This window comes from Manacus candei, unplaced genomic scaffold (genome assembly GCF_025592945.1).
Source record: "Manacus candei isolate 608988 ecotype Guabito, Panama unplaced genomic scaffold, ASM2559294v1 h1tg000065l, whole genome shotgun sequence".
Classification (NCBI taxonomy): Eukaryota; Metazoa; Chordata; class Aves; order Passeriformes; family Pipridae; genus Manacus; species Manacus candei.
The window spans coordinates 14,521,086-14,541,207 of record NW_026138113.1 but is presented as its reverse complement, the minus strand read 5'-3'; the positions used below and the strand labels follow the sequence as shown (position 1 = coordinate 14,541,207).

General features: G+C 43.8%; 1 protein-coding gene and 2 long non-coding RNA genes across 3 annotated transcripts in view; 1 reads left to right on the top strand and 2 right to left on the bottom strand.

Annotated features, from left to right (window-relative positions):
* The window catches only part of LOC127479171 (translation initiation factor IF-2-like), an 87,970-nt gene that overhangs the window by 12,118 nt on the left and 55,730 nt on the right, over positions 1 to 20,122 (bottom strand). The gene's annotated exons all lie outside the window — the stretch shown is intronic.
* The window catches only part of LOC127479177 (uncharacterized), a 36,444-nt gene continuing 17,421 nt past the window's right edge, over positions 1,100 to 20,122 (top strand). The window contains exon 1 of the long non-coding RNA XR_007907486.1: positions 1,100 to 1,208. This is a non-coding gene — a long non-coding RNA (uncharacterized LOC127479177). The remainder of the gene's footprint in view (positions 1,209 to 20,122) is intronic.
* LOC127479178 (uncharacterized) overlaps positions 9,332 to 20,122 on the bottom strand; it is a 31,445-nt gene continuing 20,654 nt past the window's right edge. Inside the window, exon 2 of the long non-coding RNA XR_007907487.1 lies at positions 9,332 to 9,514. This is a non-coding gene — a long non-coding RNA (uncharacterized LOC127479178). The remainder of the gene's footprint in view (positions 9,515 to 20,122) is intronic.

The following is a 20,122-nucleotide window of genomic DNA, read 5'->3' as shown; positions in this document are numbered from 1 at the left end:
ATCTCATGAGCTATACCTTGACCTGTCTTATTAGTGGGATGTTGCTGTTGTGCCCACTGTTAAACCCTCAGTTTAGGGGTGGGCTGACGACGGCGGTATATAGGCTGATTTGGCAAGGGATGGTTGGGTGTATCGTGGGTTATCGGTTATAGAACAGGTTCCTCTAGGTGGGTTTGGAGCACCGCCAAGTCCTTAGAGTTTTAAGCGTTTGTGCTCGTAGTTCTCAGGCGGATGCTTAAGTGGTGAAAGCATTGGGATTTAGGGCCAGGCATAGTGGGGTATCTAATCCCAGTTTGTGTCCTGGTTTTCGTGGAGTTTTGTTGATCATGAAGCTAAGATCATTTCTATGGGAGTATTGGATGCATCTTGTGCTTATAACAGCTTGGTTACATTTCAGTCTTAGTTGAAGTGATAATGAAAAACCACTCTTTACGCCATATAAAGTTAATTTGGGTTTCTTGTGTGACCGCGGTGGCTGGCACAAGATTTACCAAGCCTGGTAAGTTGCTTTAACTAAGTCAAGTTTACACTTATTGCTTAATATTAATTACTGCTGAAAACCCGTGGGGGTGTGGCTAGGCAAGGCGTTTTGGGCTACAATTGGAGTGGTGTGCCTGATGCCTGCTCCTGCTGTCTTTTTAAGGTGCTGAGGGCATTTTCACTGGGATGCGGATACTTGCATGTATATATTTGGCAAGAACTAACTGTAAGGTTAGGACTAAGTCTTTTTTGTCCTTGGGTATGTGTAATAGCCGTCTTAACATCTTCAGTGTTATGCTTTATTGTAAGCGACAAGGACTAAGGCTGTTATAGGCATAGTGATTATTATTGGGGCTTGTTTTAGTTGTAGTAATAGTTGCTATTGATTTAGGATTTGTTTAGTGGTTGGAGAAGTAGTTCTAGTGGATAACAAGAATGTGTTGTTGAGAAGTTAGAAGAGTAGAAAGGGGCAGGATTGTAGTGTTGTGGGCGGGTTTGTTAAGGTTTTATGTTCTTGTAGTTGAAATTACAACGATGGTTTTTCAGGCCAAAGGTCTTGGATAGAGGCCAAGCAGGAATTGTTATGACGTACGTACTTTATACTATGTTTAAGTGTTAGTTTTATTTTGGGAGGACTAGCAGTTGCTTCCAATCCTTCTCCATACTATGCAGTAGTGGGGTTAGTGTTGGCGTCTATTGTAGGGTGTGGATGGTTAATGAGTTTGGGGGTGTCTTTTGTATCACTAGTGTTATTTCTGGTATATTTAGGTGGGATGTTAGTGGGTTTTGTGTATTCGGTTTCATTGGCAGCAGATCCATTTCCTGAGACCTGAGGGGACTGGCAGGTTGTTGGGTATGGTGCTGGGTTAGTTTTAGTGTTGGGGGGTGGGGTGTTTATTATAGGGCTATCTGAGTTAGAGTGGTTGGGGATAAACACGGTGGATAGTGGGGGTGTTTTATCTATTCGGTTGGATTTTGAGGGAGCGGCTATGTTTTATTCTTGGGGGGTGGGACAATTTTTAATTGCGGGCTCGGTCTGTTGCTGACGTTGTTTGTTGTGCTAGAACTTGTACGAGGGTTGTCTCATGGGGCAATTCGGGCGGTTTAAGGAGATGTGGTTCAGAGAATAGTTTAATGAAAATGCCAGCTTTGGGAGTTGGTGATAAAGGTTTGATTCCTTTTTTTCTGAAGGGTTGGAAAAAAGTTTGGGACCAACTGTTAAAGGTGTATGTGGGTGGAATATTAGTTAGAGTAGTGGGGGCGATTAATTGGGGAGGTAAGAGGGTGAAAGGAAATGATGGGGTAGATTAAAGTGTAAACAAACAAATGAAGAAATGAATGATGAAAGGAAATGATGGGGTAGATTAAAGTGTAAACAAACAAATGAACAAATGAATGATGAAAGGAAATGATGGGGTAGATTAAAGTGTAAACAAACAAATGAACAAATGAATGATGAAAGGAAATGATGGGGTAGATTAAAGTGTAAACAAACAAATGAAGAAATGAATGATGAAAGGAAATGATGGGGTAGATTAAAGTGTGTTAAAAAAATTTAACAAATTGATGATGCAAATGTCTGAATTGGAAAATTAGGGGAATGGAAAGTTTGTAAAATTTGAAATTTTTGTTAAAAAATTTAAAAACAAAAATTAATGATGAATAGAGGGAAAGTCCCTAGATCATTGCAAAAAATGACAAAATTTTTGTAATTTTTTGTGAAATTGATGACAAAAAATATGTCTGGCGTGCATTAATTAAATTGCAACTTGATGAGAGACGTAATGGAAAAACCAAGCCAACAGCACGTGACAGTGCATCAGTGCAACAGTATGAGACTGAATAACACTTGAAACCATATCATTAATTTTCACGCGAAAGTGAGAAAACCGCTCGCCGACCATAAGGGGTCCATGTCAACCATTAATGGGAGCCCCCTGGCGAAGCACTCTGAAGGGTTTATTGAGATCTACCCCCCAAAAAAACCCCAAAAGTTTAAAAGAGAGAAAATGCTGTGATCATGAGGTCCAGGTTGGCCGAGCATCCCCAACCATTAGTAACGGAGCGCAAGTTTAGGAAAATTAAGCAAGTTATGGCCCTGACCGAGGAACCAGAGGCGACAAAGAGCAAGTTATGAGAGTGGGTTATTGGTGGAAAGGGAAAGAATACACCTGAAGCTGGACATGATAAACATTACTAGCGCCGGGTTGCTGGTTTCTCGTGAGGAGTACGACTAATAAATAACCCAGCACTTCTTGGTTGGTACATAGAGCAAGGTTAAGTGGTGAGTGGTCCATGGACCATGGATTTTAGGTTCTGTGACGTTCCTCGTATTGAGAAGGATTTTATGCGAAAATTAGCAGCCTTAGGTTTTAGTTCGTTTGGTGGGATTATTCCTAGAACATGACATGTTATGTCCTTGTGTGGGAATGTGCCTAGATCTGTGAATGACAAGTTTTGGATTGTATGGGAGATAGTATGGAAATTTGGATGGTTTTTGCAATAATAGTATGTCAGATTTTCCTACATGCATGTTATGTCTAATGTGGTGGAGGATGCTATGCAAAGTAATACATACCGTAGGGTATGGGGGGGGGGGGGCCCTCCCCTTGATGTACGTGTTGATTGGAAAGTTGGGGGGTGCTTGGATATTTTTTGGAAAACTCTAAGAAGGGGGTGGCCTTCAGTCTTTGGTTTACAAGACCAACGTTTTTTATAAACTATTAGAGTGGTTAGAGGTTGAGTATCTTATTTTCTAGGAGACTAGTAATGGGGAATAAGATGAGAATGATTGTGAAGTAGGTAGCTGAGGCGAGTTGTCCGATGATAATAAATGGATGTTCGACTGGTTGGCTACCGATTCATGTAAGGATTAAAAGATTTGTTACTAGGATTCAGAATAGAAGTTGGGAGAGAGGTCGGAAGGTTATAGTTCGTTGCTTTGATATGTGGAGGAATGGGGCTAGAAATAGAATTAAGACGGAGGCAGTTAGGGCTAGGACTCCTCCTAATTTGTTGGGGATTGATCGTAGGATGGCATATGCAAATAGGAAGTACCACTCAGGTTTAATGTGGGGAGGTGTTACTAATGGGTTTGCAGGTGTAAAATTTTCTGGATCTCCTAAGAGGTTGGGTGAGAATATGGCAAGTGTTATTAGAGGAATGAGGAGGAACAAAAGGCCTAGAATATCTTTTATTGAGAAATAGGGGTGGAATGGGATTTTGTCGCAGTCTAAATAAATACCTAGGGGGTTGTTTGAGCCTGTTTCGTGTAAGAAAGTTAAGTGGATGAGGGTGAGACCTGCAATTAAGAATGGGAGGAGGAAGTGGAGGGCAAAGAACCGGGTAAGTGTAGGGTTGTCAACTGAGAATCCTCCTCAAGCTCATTCTACAAGTGTTTGGCCAATGTAAGGAATTGCTGAGAATAGGTTAGTAATTACTGTAGCGCCTCAGAATGATATTTGGCCTCATGGGAGGACATATCCTACGAAGGCAGTTGCTATTAGAGTTAAGAGGAGAATAACCCCTGTGTTTCAGGTTTCTTTATATAGGTAGGAACCATAGTAGAATCCTCGTCCAATGTGTAGGTAAATGCATATGAAGAAGAAGGAGGTGCCGTTTGCATGGAGGTTTCGGATTAGTCAGCCGAATTGAACATTTCGGCATGTATGGGCGACGGACGTGAATGCCAGGGTGATATCCTGTATAATGTATTGCTAGTAGGAGGCCAGTGGTGATTTGGATTGTTAGACAGATGCCAAGAAGAGATCCAAAGTTTCATCAGGCGGAAATGTTTGGTGGTGTTGGGAGGTCAATTAAAGAATTGTTGATTATTTTTAGAAGGGAGTGATGTTTTCATAAGTTAGGGGCCATTAATTCTTAGTTCTGTGTAAATAAGATTATAATTAAGATAGATAGAGCGAAGGATCCTAGATAGGTTTTGATTAGTCCGGAGTGTAGAGTAGTTGAGATTTTGGATACTTTGAGTTGAAGGGTCGCTAGTCCTTCTGGGCCTATTTTTTTATATCAGGATAGGTCGATTAAATGGGATGCAATGTTCTGGCCGTTGTTTAGGAGTTTAGTAGAGCTGAGGCGGTGTATAAGGGGGTTAAAATATCCTAGAGTGCTGGAGAAGTTTATAGTGATATTTTGTTTGGGGACAGAGAAGGTATGTGTGAGTTTTGATAGTTCTAATGCCAGAATGATGCCTAATGTTGTAATAATGATAGCAGTGGTTTTTGTGACCAGTGGTATGGTTATAGGAGGGGTTTTTGTAGGGGAGATATAAGAGGTAATTAATAGACCAGCTATAATACTTCTGAGAGCGAGACGAGTAATTGGGTTTGTGACTGCTGGGTTGTTTTCATTGATGGGAGTAATGGAGGGAATCCGGGTGTAGTCAGTTTGTACTAGTAGGGCTATAGGTAGGCTGTAAGTTGCAGTAAAAGCTGTAGCTACGAGGGTTAGGAGGAGTGCTCAGGTGTTTAGATAGGAGGTGTTAAGACTTTGGATAATGAGATCTTTTGAGTAAAACCCTGCTAAAAATGGTGTTCCTATGAGAGCTAAATTTCCGATTGTCAGGCATGAGGTAGTTGTAGGGAGTAGTTTCTGTAATCCTCCTATTTTTCAAATGTCTTGTTCACCGTTAAGGCTGTGAATGATAGACCCAGAGCAAAGGAAGAGTATGGCTTTAAAGAATGCATGCGTAGAGATGTGTAGGAAGGCTAGTTGAGGTAGATTTAGGCCAATAGTGACTATTATTAGTCCTAGTTGGCTGGATGTAGAGAAAGCAATAATTTTTTTGATGTCGTTTTGGGTAAGAGCGCATGTAGCGGCAAATAGGGTGGATAGGGCACCTATACAAAGGCACATAGTTAGGGCAATTTGGTTGTTACATAATATGTGGTGAGTGCGAATAAGTAGAAAGATTCCGGCAACTACTATTGTGCTGGAATGGAGTAGGGCAGATACAGGGGTTGGCCCTTCTATAGCTGCTGGGAGTCATGGATGTAGGCCAAATTGGGCGGATTTACCTGTGGCGGCTAGGATGAGCCCTAAGAGAGGGAGAAGGGATATTTGGTTTGGGGAGGATTGCTGTTGAATTTCTCAAGTGTTTATTGAGGATGCTAGTCATGCTATGCAGAGGATTAGTCCAATATCCCCAATACGGTTGTAAAGTACGGCTTGAAGTGCAGCGGTGTTGGCTTCTGCTCGACCGTGTCACCATCCAATCAGGAGGAAGGATATAATTCTGACTCCCTCTCAGCCGATAAATAAGAGGAATATGTTATTAGCGATGATTAAGATGAGTATTGCAATGAGAAAGATTAGAAGGTAAAGAGAGAATTTTGTGGTGTGGGGTTCTGAGGCTATATATCATGTTGTAAATTGAAGAATAGATCATGTTACAAATAGTGCAATAGGAAAAAACGTTAAGGAGTGTTGGTCTATTTTAAGGCTAAAAGTAATTTTGAAGTTCGCAATAAATTTTCATTCTCAATAGAAAGTGGTATTTTCCATATTTAAGTAGATGGAGAGGATTATGGGAATTAAACTAACTATGAAGGAAGTTTTAACAGTGTGTATGATGGTTGTTGGAGAGTTTAGGTAGTTTTTGGATAGGAGGGGGAGTAGGATGGGTATAGAGAGGGTAGCCAGGGTCAAGAATATAGAGGTGTTGAGGATTAATGGGAAGTCCATTACTTTTACTTGGACTTGCACCAAGATGAATGGCTCCTAAGACCAGTGGATTGCTATTATCCTTTAAAAGTAAGGGGGCTGAGGTCTTAGGCTCAGATGCAAGAGTTAGCAGTTCTTGTTGGTTAAACCTCCCCTCGGCAGGCAAGAAGAGTTTAACTTCTATTTTTAGGATCACAGTCTAATGTTTGGTTTAAAACTATGCTTGCATGTGGGAATTCCTGAGATTAGCTCTGGTTTTAGGATGAGGAGGAGGGAGGGTAGGATATGAAGTGTTGTAAGGAGATGTTCTCGTGTATTTGAATTTTGGGTGGTTGTAATATAGGTTGGAGTTGGACCTCGTTGGGTTATAAGGAGTATGTAGAGGGTATAGGCTGCAGTTAGTAGAGTTGCGGCTCCGGTTAGGATAATGGTGAAGGTGGATCAGTTGAAGAGTGCAATTATGATAGTTAATTCAGCTATCAGGTTAGTGGTAGGAGGAAGGGCTATGTTTGTTAGGTTGGCTAGGAGCCATCAGATTCCTGTTAGAGGTAAAAGGGGTTGTAGGCCTCGTGTTAGAAGGAGAGTGCGACTATGTATGCGTTCATAGTTTGTATTAGCTAGGCAAAATAGTATGGAAGAGGTGAGTCCATGTGAAATCATTAGGATTATGGCCCCTGAAAAGGATCAGTGGGTTTGGATTATTGTTGCGGCAATGACTAGACCTATGTGGCTTACTGAGGAGTAGGCGATTAATGACTTAAGGTCGATTTGGCGTAGGGAGATGGAGCTTGTTATTAGTGCCCCTCATAAGGCTAGGGTTAAAAATGGGTAGTAGAGGTAGTCTAATAGGGAGTTTGTAATTATTGAGGTACGCATAATGCCGTATCCCCCAAGTTTGAGGAGGAGTGCAGCGAGAAGTATGGATCCTGCGATTGGTGCCTCTACGTGGGCTTTTGGGAGTCATAGGTGTAGTCCGTAAAGGGGAACTTTCACTATGAAAGCGAGCAATAGGGCTAGACTTGATATGAGGCCTGTTCAGGAGTTTGTAAGAGATGAGTGTGAAAGTTTTATTATAGTGATGTGTATAGTTCCTGTTTGAGTGTGAAGATAGAGGATCACTACTAATAGGGGAAGAGAACTAATTAGTGTATAAAATAAGAGGTAGATTCCAGCACTTAAACGTTCTGGTTGGCTACCCCATCGTATGATTAGAATTAGGGTAGGGATTAGGGTAGCTTCGAATGCGATATAAAATAATATCAGTTCTAAGGCTGAGAAGGCCAAGATAATGAATGGTTGGGTGAGGATTATGGTTATGGTAAAAATATATTTTCGTGTGGGAGGTTCTTGTTGAAGGTGATTTTGGCTTGCCAGGATTATAAGAGGTAGAAGTCAACAAGATAGAACTAATAAGGGGGATGAAATTTGATCAGTTCCAAGTCATGGTGATAGGTTTTTGCTAGGGTAATAGGTTGAAGGAAGTCATTGTAAGCTAGCGGTTGCAATTAAGAGGCTGTGCGAGGTGACATTGAGTCATAGGAATTTTGGAGGAGATAGGAGGGTTATGGGGAGTAATATGATTGTAGGGAGAATACTTTTTAACATTGTAGAAGGTTTAGATTGTGTAAATGATCCAATCCGTGAGTTCGGGTGGAAGCTACTAGGACTGCTAGACCGGTGCCTGCTTCACAGGCTGAGAATGCTAACATAAGAATGGGCATTAAGGTGGGGGATGTTGTTTGGGTTTGAATAGGTCATATGGAGAGGGCAATGTATATTGATAGTATTATGCTTTCTAAGCATAGCAGGGCAGAAATTAGGTGTATTCGGTGAAAGGCTAGTCCTAGACTACTTAGGGTGAAGGCAGAGTAGAAGCTTAAATGCAGAAAGGTCACTGAGAAAGTCACGGGGTAGGACTGTGGTTTGTTGAGCCGAAATCAACTGTCTTTGCTAGACTAACTTTCTGAAGTTATTCTGCTCATTCTAAGCCCCCTTGAATTCATTCATAAATTAGCCCTAGTGCGAGGAGGAGAATGACTGTGGAGGTTCATGTTAAGGTAGTGAGGGGGGAGAGGAGTTGAGTAGCCCATGGGAGGGGCAGTAGGAGGGCAATTTCTAGGTCGAACAAGAGGAATAAGATTGTGACAAGGAAGAATCGGATTGAAAATGGGAGGCGGGCAGAGCCCAGTGGGTCAAAGCCACATTCGTATGGGGATAATTTTTCTGAATCTGGATTTATTTGAGCTAATCAAAGGTTTAGTGAAGTTAAGATAATACATAGTGATAGAGAAATTGTGAATATAAAGAGGATGATGTTAATTGCCTTTCTCTGGTTTTGATCCAGATTTTAGAGATTGGAAGTCAATTGTAATTAATATACTAGAAAAGCAAGATCCTCATCAATAGATTGTTATGTAGAGGAACAGTCAGATAATGTCAACAAAATGTCAGTATCAGACCGCTGCTTCAAAGCCAAAGTGGTGGTTGGATGTGAAGTGGAATTTTACGAGGCGGAGGAGGCAAATCAAGAGGAAGGAGGATCCAATGATTACGTGGAGACCATGAAATCCTGTGGCGACGAAAAAGGTTGATCCATAGACTCCGTTGGCAATTGAGAATGGAGCTTCATAATATTCTATTGCTTGAAGTGTTGTAAAGTAGAATCCTAATAGGACGGTTATAAGTAGGGCTTGGGTAGCTTGGTTCCGATTGCCCTCTGTAATGCTGTGATGTGTTCATGTGACAGTGACTCCTGAGGCTAGGAGGATAGCAGTGTTTAGTAGGGGGACTTCTATTGGATTGAGAGGTTTGATTCCTATAGGAGGTCATTGTCCTCCGAGTTCTGGAGTGGGGACTAAGCTGGAGTGGAAGAATGCTCAGAAGAATCCTAGGAAGAAGAATGCTTCGGATGTAATAAATAAAATTATTCCGTAACGTAAGCCCTTTTGGACTGTAGGAGTATAGTGGCCTTGGAATGTGCTTTCTCGTACGATGTCACGTCATCATTGGAGTATCACTAGGATTATAGAGAGTAGGCCTAGGAGTAAGAGTTGGATAGAGTTGTGGTGAAATCATATGGCTAACCCAGAGGTAGTGAGGAGGGCGGCTGCTGCTCCAAAAATGGGTCAAGGGCTTGGGTCTACTATGTGAAATGAGTGGGTTTGGTGTGTCATTAAGGGTTAAATGTTTTCTTGTAAGTAAAGGCTTAGAAGAAGTACAAAGACATACGCTTGGATTATTGCCACGGCCACTTCTAGAATTGTTAAGAGGAGTAGAATTGTTAGAAGGGACACGGTAGGTATAATGGGAAGGAGGACGGTAGTGGCTGTTGAAATGAGTTGGATGAGTAGGTGTCCTGCTGTGAGGTTGGCTGTGAGGCGAACTCCTAAGGCTAAAGGGCGAATGAGAAGGCTTGTTGTTTCAATCATGATGAGGGCAAGAATTAGAGGCGTTGGGGTGCCTTCTGGTAGGAGGTGTCCAAGGGAAGCTGAAGGTTGGTTTCGTAGGCCTGTTAGCAGGGTGGCAAGTCATAGAGGGAAGGCGAGGGCTAGGTTTATTGATAGTTGGGTAGTAAGTGTGAATGTGTAAGGTAGGAGGCCTAATAGGTTAATTGTTAGAAGTATAATTCTGAGTGATGATAGGATTAGGGCTCATTTATGGCCTTTTTTGTTTAATGGGGTTATTAGTTGTTTTGTGATTAAATGGAGAAATCAGAGTTGAAGAGTTGAAAGATGATTTGTAACTCATCGATTGCCAGGAGAAGGAAGTAATAGGGTTGGGAATAACAGTGAGATGAGGATAAGGGGGATTCCGAGGAGGGTTGGGCTTATGAATTGATCAAAGAAGCTTAGGTTCATGGTCAGTTTCAGGAATGGGTTTTTATAGTGGGTAGTGTTTTGTTGGAGGGTGAGTTAGTTGGGGTAAATAGTAAGAGTTTAGGTTGAAGGATAAGAGAAAAAGTGAATCATGAAGTTAGTATGATAAAAAGTCAAGGTGCAGGGTTTAGTTGGGGCATGTCATTAAGGAGGGTGAATAATCCTCTTTCTCTAGCTTAAAAGGCTAGTGCTGGTTCATAGCTTCTTAATGATTAGGATGTTAGAAGTGAAGATCAGTTTTCGAAGTGTGTTAGAGGGGCTGATTCTACTACGATAGGTATGAAGCTGTGGTTGGCTCCACAGATTTCTGAGCACTGACCGTAGAAGATTCCAGGACGGGTTGTGATAAAGGAAGTTTGGTTCAGTCATCCTGGAATTGCATCGGTTTTTACACCAAGGCTAGGAACAGCTCAGGAGTGGAGAACGTCATCAGCTGTAACAATAATTCGAATCGGGGATTCTATTGGAATGACGATGCGGTTATCAACTTCTAGGAGGCGGAAATGACCGAGTGGTAGATCCATAGTTGGTAGTATGTAAGAGTCAAAAGATAAATCTTTAAATGTATATTCGTAGGATCAGTATCATTGGGGGCCAATAGCTTTGAGGGTGAGGTCAGGCTCATCGATTTCGTCTATCATGTAGAGGATTTGAAGGGATGGGAGGGCTAGTATAATTAGGACAATGGCAGGTAAGATTGTTCAGACAAGTTCTACTTCTTGTGCGTTGACGGTGTTGGAGGATAGTTTTTCTATAAGTATAAGAGCTAGTAAATACAGGACTAGGCTACAAATGGCTAGTGCGACTATTAGGGCGTGGTCGTGAAATTCAATAAGTTCTTCTATAATAGGGGATGAAGCGTCTTGAAAACCAAATTGAGAGTGGTTGGCCATGGAGTTGGGATGGGATGTACTGGGTTTTCACCTGTGATTTAGTCTTGACAAGACTATGTAATGATTTTACTAACAACCCATAAGAAAGAAGCATGAGTGGTTTGATGCGGTTGGCTTGAAACCAGCTTATGAGGGTTCGATTCCTTCCTTTCTTGTACTTGGACAAAAGCTGGTTCTTCAAAGGTATGGTAGGGAGGAGGGCAGCCGTGAATTCATTCAATGTTTGTGGAGGTAAGTTCTGGTTGCACTACTTTCCGTTTGGATGCGAAGGCTTCTCTGATAATGAACATTAGTATAATTACAGCTACTATGGAGATGAGGGAGCCGATGGAGGATAGGGTGTTTCATAGGGTATAAGCATCTGGGTAGTCTGAGTATCGTCGTGGTATACCAGCTAGGCCTAGGAAATGTTGTGGGAAGAATGTTAGGTTGACCCCAAAGAATATTAGTCCAAAGTGGGCTTTAGCTCATGTAGAGTGAAGGGTGTAGCCAGTGAACAGTGGGAATCAATGTGTGAAGCCAGCTAAAATGGCGAATACTGCCCCCATAGATAATACATAGTGGAAATGTGCAACTACGTAGTAGGTGTCGTGCAGGGCGATGTCTAGGGAGGAGTTGGCAAGAACGATGCCTGTTAGTCCACCAATGGTGAAGAGGAAAATAAAGCCTAGGGCTCATAGTATGGGCGGGTCTCATTTGATTGTTCCACCGTGTAGGGTTGCTAGTCAGCTGAAGACTTTAATGCCAGTGGGGATTGAAATTATGGTGGCGGATGTGAAGTAAGCTCGGGTATCTACGTCCATTCCAACTGTAAATATGTGGTGAGCTCATACGATAAAGCCCAAGAAACCAATGGATAATATGGCTCAGACTATGCTTATGTAGCCAAAGGGTTCTTTTTTACCGGCATAGTAGGTTACAACATGGGAAATAATTCCGAATCCTGGTAGGATAAGGATGTAGACTTCTGGATGGCCAAAAAACCAGAATAAGTGTTGATATAAAATTGGGTCTCCGCCTCCTGCGGGGTCAAAGAATGTAGTGTTTAGGTTTCGATCTGTTAGAAGCATTGTAATGCCAGCAGCGAGGACTGGTAGGGAGAGGAGAAGTAGAACTGTAGTAATTAGGATGGATCAAACGAATAGAGGGGTTTGGTATTGTGAGAGAGCAGGTGGTTTTATATTGATTGCTGTGGTGATAAAGTTGATTGCCCCAAGGATGGATGAGACACCTGCCAGGTGAAGGGAGAAGATGGCAAGGTCTACTGATGCACCGGCGTGGGCTAGATTTCCGGCTAGGGGTGGGTATACTATTCATCCTGTTCCGGCCCCGGCTTCTACTGTAGAAGATGCTAGAAGAAGTAGGAAGGATGGAGGAAGTAGTCAGAAGCTCATGTTATTTATTCGTGGAAATGCTATGTCGGGGGCACCAATTATTAATGGTACTAATCAGTTACCAAACCCTCCGATTATAATAGGCATTACTATAAAGAAAATTATAACGAAGGCATGTACGGTGACGATTACATTGTAAATTTGGTCATCACCTAAAAGGGTGCCTGGCTGTCCTAGTTCTGCTCGAATGAGGAGACTAAGGGCTGTGCCGATTATACCAGCTCATGCGCCAAAAATAAGGTAAAGTGTGCCGATATCTTTGTGGTTAGTGGAAAATAGTCAATGGTTGATGAAAGTCATAGGTAAGATGGCTGAGTGTAGAAGCGTTCGGCTGTAGTCCTTTTTACAGAGGTTTGATTCCTCTTCTTATCGATTCTGTAGTGAAGTTCATGTTGAGTTGCAAGTTCATTGATGTGCATTAAACATGCGCCGGGATCTAGTAGACAGAAGCCTGTTGGTTGGGGCATTTAGCTGTTAACTAAAATTTTATGGGATCAAAGCCCATCTGTCTAGGGGGAGGTTCTAGCTTAATTAAAGCATCTGAGTTGCATTCAGGAGATGCAGGTTAGTATCCTGTGTACCTTAACAGAAACTAAGAGGGATTAGCCCTTGTTTAAGGCTTTGAAGGCCTTCGGTTTAAATAACCTAAGTTTCTAAGGGATTGCGAGTACTATGGGAGATAGTGGTAGGAGTATAATTGATAAGGAGGTAAAGGTTGTGGTTAGGGTGTTAGTTGGTTTGTTAGTTTGTCATTGTTTTATGTAGTTAGTGAAGTTTGGGGGTAGTGTGATGGTTGCACAGTAGGCCAGTCGTAGGTAGAAGAAAAGTCCCAGTAAAGAGAGTAGGGTAATAGCTGTGGCTACTACTGTTAGTTCTTGTTTTGTGAGCTCTTGAATAATTAACCATTTGGGTAGGAATCCCGTTAGGGGAGGAAGACCTGCAAGGGAGAGGAGAGTGAGCATAAGGATTGTGGTTAGTGATGGAATTTTGGTTCATGTGGATATAACAGTGGATAGTTTTAGGGTATTGGTTGTGTTAAGGATGAAGAAGATGACGGAAGTTGTTACAGTATATAGATAGAATGTAATTAAAGTCAGATTGGGGTTATAGTTGAGAATAATAGTTATTCATCCTAGGTGTGCGATAGATGAGAAATAAAAAGATTTTCTCTCTACCTCCTGGCCACTTCATGGGAAGCAGGGCTTCACCACACAGAGAAGCCGCTCAGAAGGCATGTATTGTAAAAAAATGGATTTTCCCCCTTTCCTGTTCCTTTCCTGAGTTCTTGTAGCTGAGCTGATGCCATATATTCTGCAATGTCCCTTTGGTCCATTTGGCTCAACTGACCTGTCTGTATCGCCTCCCATGATCTTGCCCCCGATTCAGGGGACGAAGATGACAATGCAGATGCTGCACCAGCCCTGCTCAGCAGTTGCCAAAGCACTGGTGTGATTAACCCCTTTGTAACTCCCAGTGCAAAGCACAGCACTGTGACGCCTGCAGTGAGAAAATGAACTCCAGCTCAGACAGACCCAACACATGTGGGATTCTGAAATGTCTCAGGGTTCCTTTGGTTCCACGATGCCCCTCTCAGACCTGGCAGTAGAAAAATAAATCAAAAAATTGAGAAGAAATCATCTTAAAGTCATGCTAAGCCTGTCTTCTACAGTCCAGAATCTATATATGTGTGACTGCAGATACTTGGGATGAGGGTAGATGCTCAGAGGAATTCATGGGTTTGATCTAGGAAACCTGTCCCAAAGTTTTCACTGCCTTTTCCTCCTTGGACATTTCCTGATGCCCGGAGGAAGCTCATGTCCAACAGCAGCAGGCGACCCTTGTATAACAAGGAATGAATGATGCTCCTCGTGCGGTGGTGAGACAAAGAGAAGTTTATTCAAAATTCCCACTCTTAAATCCCTGCGTACCATGTGACTTCTTCAGCCAATAGAGTTATATGTGACTGCGCATGTCCCCTCGGGCCCATCGCCCTGGCACATCCCCTGTGCATCCAGACACGCCTCCCACATATCCCCTCTCTCTAATATCTTAAAGAAGTCACAAAAAGCAGTGCAAAAAACAGTGCAAACAACCAGAACATTGTAAACTACCAAGCTTCGCAGCGACCCAGCGCATTGCTTCGCTTAGCTTCTTAACTCTAATATAAACCTTTTAAAACCTTATATTCCTTTAGGGTAGTGCAACTTGGATAATTATTTTATTAACTTGGGGCCTTTAGCCCAACTGTGTGTAAACTATAACTTTTATTAATCTGAGGGTTTTTTAATAACTGGGGATTTCAAACTTTATTCAAGAAACAGGGTAAGCATATCAAAACTCAATTCTTTCAAGGTGACCTTGTGGTGTAGGTAATGTGGTCTTGTGAGGTATTCTGTATTTTTATGTTTTCCAGTCACATAACTCTCTTATTCATTCACTCATCTCACACACGACGGCCGTCATCATTCACGCATACGCATACACACACCAATATTTGCAGTTTGCTTGTCACCACATTGGTCATTAATATAAACTGAAACATAACATAACTGTTTTTAAACTCCTGAGTTATCTGGTTCCTGCAGCTGTGATTGTGTATCCAAATAGGGCTTTACACACCTGGAGGGAATCCACTTCAGTTCTTTTCCTGTTGCCACACAAGCGTAACCTCTCCCCCAAGTCAGAAGATCTAAAGGTCCTGTCCATTGTCCCGAGATCAAATCTTTTACCATGACTAATGGCCTGGGAGAGGCAAACGCCTGAGATTTGTGCTGCTTCTCATATCTGCTTCTTTCAGCACTGTCACAATTTAAAAAATTGATAACATATGTGGCTTTCCACAAACGTTCTTGCGGACTGTATAGCTTCTCCCCCCCTCTTTGTTTTATTAGCATCTCTTTCAGTGTGCGGTGTGCCCTTTCTACAATTGCTTGTCCCGTAGGTGAGTGTGGAATTCCTGTAATATGTGAAATTCCCCATTCTGATAGGAAATTCCTTACCTTTTCAGAGACGTATGCTGGTCCGTTATCGGTCTTAATCTGTTGTGGAGTGCCAAGGGTAGCAAAACAGCTTAGCCAGTGTCTTATTACATCCTTGGCTTTCTCACCTGTGTGTGCTGTAGCAGTGATGTACTGTGAATGTGTGTCTACAGTTACATGTACATATTTCAAGGGGCCAAATTCTGGGATGTGTGTAACATCTGTTTGCCATATCTGATTGGATATTAACCCTCTGGGGTTAACACCTTCCTGAGATGGCATGGGGGTAATTTTTTGACAGTCTGGACAAGTCAATATGATATCTCGGGCCTGATTGATAGTAATTTTGAATTGTCTCTTTAGAGAGCGTGCATTCTGGTGGAAAAACGAATGGGACAATTTTGCTTGCTCAAGGGTCCTAGGTACTGTGTTGAACATTGCTGCTTTGTCAGCTTCTCGGTTCCCTTCAGCTATTGGCCCTGGCATGTCAGTGTGAGACCTGATGTGCATTATATAAAAATCAAACCTTCTGTGATTGACAAGGAACCAAATACAATGCATTTCAAACAACAAATGAGGGTTAGAAACATCCCAAAGAAATGAACATTCTAGACGTGAAACTAGCCCTGCAGCATAACAAGAATCAGTGACAATATTAACAGGTTGTTCAGAAAACTTTTCCAAGGCAATACAAATGGCAGCCAGTTCCAGAACCTGCACAGAGCATTGGTTCATGGTCTGTACTTTTTGTTCCCATTGTCCGGTATCAGGATTTATCCAAGTCCCTGCAGCTTTCTGTGATCGCCCAGATGCATCTGTAAAAACTGTGAGGCCTTTTACTGGCTCACTTCTGCATCTAGTCGTGGTTCTTAAAGGCAAATTACCGATTTCTGCCCAAAGTTTGTGCTTAAGGAGATTAACTGAAATGTTACCATCAAAATCTGCTAAGGTAGCTTGGAACTCGGTGTCCTCAGCTAGCATCCAAGCTAAATTGTCCTTCGTGGCTGGAATGTAATGACTGCTGGATCCCTTCCATCTAGTTCCTGTAATCGAACTCTGCCTTTAATAACAAGCTTAGCAAACATTTCATTAATTGTCCATACAGTTTTAGGTGGGGTGTGGGGCAGAAATAGCCATTCTAGAACCAGCAGTGGGTCCTTTTCAGTCTGGTCCCACTGGAATAAGACTGCAAATGGCTGGTACCTGCTGGGAATTAAGGCCAGGCAGATTTGCAGTTCAGGATCTCTCCTTCTACTCTGCCTAGATTCGATCGTCTTGGCATAGATGTCTAACGCCTGTTTGGCCTCTGCTGTCAGAGCCCTATTAGACGTCAGATCAGAGTCCCCCTTTAGTAACACAAAGAGAGGGTGTAGCTCCTCTGTGGTTAAGCCTAGAACAGGCCTTAACCAATTAATAGCTCCCAGGAGTTTTTGCAACTCATGTAAGGTTAAAGTGTCTTTTACCTCGAGCTGCAGCGGCTGTGGGGAAATCTGTTGTTGCGTGATTCTCCATCCAAGATAGCTCCAGGGCTGCGATCGCTGGATTTTCTCTTCTGCAACCTGTAAGCCTGCTTCTTGGACAGCATCAGTTAAAGCAGTAACAACAATTTGCAGTTCATTTTCTGTGGCCATGCTTATTAAAATATCATCCATGTATTGGTAGATTATTGCAGAGGGAAAACGTTTTCTGACGGGTTGAATAGCATTTGCAACTACTGTTTGGCATATGGTTGGACTGTTCTTCATCCCCTGAGGGAGAACAACCCAGTGATACCTTTGCATAGGCTGTGAGTTGTTTAATGCTGGAATAGAAAATGCAAACCTTGGGGCATCCTCGGGGTGCAGGAATATGGTGAAAAGGCAGTCCTTTAAATCAATTATTGTCAGAGGCCAGTTCGCTGGGAGCATAGCAGGTGAGGGTAATCCTGGTTGCAATGCCCCCATAGACTCAATGACTGCGTTTACTGCTCTGAGATCCTGAATCATCCTCCATTTGCCAGTTTTTTTGGGAATGCAAAATACAGGAGTGTTCCAGGGACTATTTGTTGGCACAATGTGTCCTGCTTCCAATTGTTCCTCTACAAACATCTTTAAATGTTCAAACCTTTCTTTTTTCATGGGCCATTGGTCTACCCAGACCGGCTGGTCACTTTTCCAGACCAGCTTAATCGGTGCTTGGGACGGCTGACCAATGGCCCCTATTGAAAAACCTGGTTGCTTGCAGGAGGAATTTGCATTACTGTGCCAAACTGTGAAAGTATATCACGTCCCCACAGAGAGCAAGGGATCGGGGCTATGAATGGAGCTACCTTTGCTACTTGCCCCTCTGGTCCCAAGACAGTGAGTACTTGAGCACTCTGTCTGGGTCTTTGTGTGCCTCCCACCCCTTGAATGGTTGCAGCTGGGCAAACAGTAGGCCAGTCAAGTGGCCATTCGGAGTCCTTTATGATGGAAACATCGGCTCCCGAATCCAAAAGGCCTGTAAATCGGTGCCCATTAACCTGGCACGTCATGAGCTGTTGTGCTGCTGTGATGGCTGCTGCCCAGTAAACTTGTGGTTGTCCCGTGCTGCCAAAGGCCCCTGAACCCCGCTCTCTCCCCCCCTCCCCTGCAGGCAACGTACTGTATAAGGGGATTAACTGAGCAAGCTTCTGTCCTTTCGGGATGAAGCAGGGGGGTGAAGGGGTCCATGCCGTTATCAGAATCTCGCTATGAGAATCCGAGTCTATTACACCTGGCAGCACAAACAAACCCATTCTGGTGGTAGAGGACCTTCCAATCAGCAGTGCATGTACCCCTGGATTAAGGGGACCCCGATGTCCAGTCGGGATTAGCACCACCTCAGTGGAAGTTATGAGGACTGTGTCCCTGTTGGATAAGTCCAGCCCAGCGCTGGCTGATGTGGCGGGGCACAGATCGCTGGCTGGGGTGCAGGGGCACAGAGCGCTGGCTGACCTGGGGGGGCACAAATCGCCAGCCTGTTCCCCTGTGTCGCATGTGATTGCTGTACCGGGGCGTGCGACAGCGCCCCTCGCCTCCAGTTTTTTGGCATCCTCCTTGCTTTGGGTTGCTTTTGAGGTGCCAATGCTAGAGGTTTCTGAGGGCAGTCCCTTTGGAAATGGTCAGGGGCCCCACAAATGAAACAACCATCTTTGGGTCTGGCCCCCTGCTGTGTCCTTAACTGAGTACTCAGTGCTACTGCTAGCAAATCTGATTGATGTGTTAAAGAACCCACCTCTTGGCAGGCACGAACTAATTCTGAGATACTGCAAGTTTCCCTCTTAGGAAGGGTTTGCAGAACTCTTTTACAATCCACATTAGCATTTTCGAAAGCCAGTCTTCTACTAAGGATTTCCCTGGCTTCCTCATTTTCAATCTGCCTATCCAGAGCAGATTGCAGCCGATCTAGGAATTTTGTGTAAGGTTCTGTTGGGCCCTGTATTATTTTGGTAAATGACAAGTTTGCATCTCCGTCTGATGTAGGTAATTTTCTTATTGCCCGCATGGCATGTTTTGCTATTACCTCGTATACCTCTCTATTGTAACCGGTTTGAGCATCTATGGAACGATAGTTCCCATCCCCTGTGAGTTGGTGTGCTGATACCCCTGCTTGTGGGTCATTAGCATAAGCAGAACAGATTTCTCTAAAATCGTTCAGCAATACATTGTATTGTGTGTTAGAAAGGCTTATTTGTAACAAGGTTCTCCAGTCATGAGGCATGAAGATGTATGTGGAACTTAGTGACTCTAAAAATGCAAGTGTGTTAGGGGATAATACACCAGTTTCTCTCATTAACTGTCTTAGTTCTTTGGTTAGTTCATGTGGTAATGGTTGGAACCTGCGGCTTTGACGTGGACCGATAATTACTGGACGTGCTTGTATAACTTGTAAGTCCCCAGTACGCAATGCCTCTTCTCTGCATAAAGCCCAGCTATCAATTGTACCTTCTCGGTATGTTGCTTCATCCCTTGCCGGCGGAGCTATCCCGAGATCCCCCTCCTCCTCCCCCCATTCCTCCCATTCCCCCCCCCCGCAGCTCCGGCGAAAGCGGCTGTCTGTGGGTGGGTGGTGGTGGTGGTTGGAGAGTACGGCGCGGGGGCGGGGAAGGACGGGTCGGTGTCCGAACCGCGTGGCAGGCGAGATGGTGGTGCCCGCTCCTGGGCGCGTACTCGGCGTTCATGCGCGGGATGGGTTGGCGAGTAAGCTGGGCTAGCCCCCCCACTCCCATCACGGGACCCCCTGCTGCTGTCCCACTGACTGGAACCTCGCATCTGGGGCCCCGCTCCCTCCCGCCGGTTCGTGTCCCTTGGACTCCTGGTTCCCTTCCCCGGAGTTGAATTGTGAACGGCTCCACCCCCTCCCCCCGCGGAGCTTTGTGAGTTCAAACTGCGGCGCGTAAAAGTGGGGCTGCTGCTTGCAACCTGAGTGGGGGTGTATGTGTTCGTCGTTCTTTGGTGGGATCTGCTTAATGCAGTCATTATAGCTTGCCAGGCTGGGTAAGCATTGTTTGCTTGGGAATCCCCTCTCTGAGCCTTGAGTTTGATAAGATTGCCTATTTTGTCCCATATGTGAATGTTGAGGGCTTCAACCAGAGGTAGTTCTGGTACGGTTGCTTTAATGAGCCGCACCAACTCTGATAATTCAACCCTTGTAACCTGAACACAGTAAGGATTCAGCAGAGCAGCCAGTGCTTCTGCGTCCCGTGATACTTCGGTAGGGAAAAAATTTCCCATGTTACCTTTGTGTCTCGGCGCTGCTGGGGTGCGCTGCTGAAGAGGGTCTGTCGGTTTGTTGATTTGTGTTGGCTCACTGTCGGTTGGGTT